This window comes from Macaca mulatta, chromosome 16 (genome assembly GCF_049350105.2).
Source record: "Macaca mulatta isolate MMU2019108-1 chromosome 16, T2T-MMU8v2.0, whole genome shotgun sequence".
Lineage (NCBI taxonomy): Eukaryota > Metazoa > Chordata > Mammalia > Primates > Cercopithecidae > Macaca > Macaca mulatta.
Window position 1 is genome coordinate 59,762,374 of NC_133421.1, and position 1,608 is coordinate 59,763,981.

A 1,608-nucleotide genomic window follows, 5' to 3' on the forward strand; every position below is an offset into this window, starting at 1 on the left:
TAAAGATGCATATTGTAAACCTTAGAGCAGGGATTGGCAAACTTCCTGTAAAGGGCCAGATAGTAAATATGTCAGGTGTTGAAGGCCATACAATCTCTTTAACTAATTAACTCTGCTGTTTTATCAAGAAAGCAGCTGTAGACAATATTCAAATGAGTGAGCATGGTTGTGTTCCAATAAAACTTTATTTGTGGACTCTGAACTTTGAATTTTATGCCATTTTCATGTATCCCCAAAATATTACTCTTTTGAATCATTTCAACTTAAAAGAATTTTTTTTTGAGACAGAGCCTTGCTCTGTTGCCCAGGCTGGAGTGCAGTGCTACAATCTCAGCTCACTGCAACCTCCGCCTCCCAGCTTCAAGTGATTTTCATGCTTTAGCCTGCCGAGTAGCTGGGACAAAGGTGTGCACCCCCATACCTGCTAATTTTTGTATTTTTAGTAGAGACACGGTTTCACCATGTTGGCCAGGATGGTCTCAAACTCCTGGCCTCAAGGGATCCGCCTGCCTTGGCCTCCCAGAGTGCTGGGATTACAGGCGTGAGCCACTGTGTCCCTGCCCATTTCAACTTTTAAAAAAGGTAAAGCATTTTAGGAAGCCAAGGTGAAAGGACTGCTTGAGGACAAGAGTTTGAGGCTGTGGCGAGTTATGATGGCTCTTCAGCACTTCACTCAGAGTGAGAGAGTAAGACTTTGTCTCAAAAACAGACAGAGATTCTTTTGCGTATTCATGGTCATGTGTAAGATGTGCCTCCCTCCAACCTTGTTACCATGTGGATGTCAGCACTTTACCCATTTGATGATCTGACGTGAGGGAAAAAAAGTAAAAAGTAGGCCGGGAGCGGTGGCTCATGTCTGTAATCCCAGCAGTTTGGGAAGCTGAGGCAGGTGGATCACCTGAGGTCAGGAGTTCGAGACCAGCTTGGCCAAAATGGCGAAACCCTGTCTCTACAAAAAATACAAAAAAATTAGCCAGGCATGGTAGCGGGTGCCTGTCATCCTAGCTACTCGGGAGGCTGAGGCAGGAGAATTGCTTGAACCCTGGGGGATGGAGGTTGCAGTAAGCCGAGATCGTGCCACTTCACTCCAGCCTGGGCAACAAGAGTGAAACTCTGTCTCAAAAAAAAAAAGTAAAAATTATTCTTTTTTTTAGAGATGGAATGTTGCTGTGTCGCCAGGCTGGAGTGCAGTGGTGTGATCTTGGCTTACTGCAACCTCTGCCTCCTGGGTTCAATCGATTCTCCTGCCTCAGCCTCCCGAGTAGCTGGAACTACAGGCACGAGCCACCATGCCCGGCTAAATTTTGTATTTTTAGTAGAGACAGGGTTTCACCGTGTTAGCCAGGATGGTCTCGATCTCCTGACCTCGTGATCCGCCCGTCTCGGCCTCCCAAAGTGCTGGGATTACAGGCTTGAGCCACCGCGCCCGGCCATAAAACCTATTCTTAACAAATCTCTCAGCCAGAAGAATTTCAAGTAATTTACATAGATAGTCTGCCCTCAACCTGTGGAGCATAACTCCCCACTCCTTAAATGTGAGCTGGCATAAAGACTTCCTTCCAAAGATTACAGTGTGGAAAGGGAGAAAAATGAGTAAATTTAGAGAAA

At 46.0% G+C, this 1,608-nt stretch overlaps 1 pseudogene; it reads left to right on the forward strand.

Annotated features, from left to right (window-relative positions):
- Nucleotides 1-715: 715 nt before the first annotated feature.
- On the forward strand, nucleotides 716-803 carry LOC114673341 (small nucleolar RNA U13; annotated as a pseudogene).
- The last annotated feature ends 805 nt before the right edge of the window (nucleotides 804-1,608 follow it).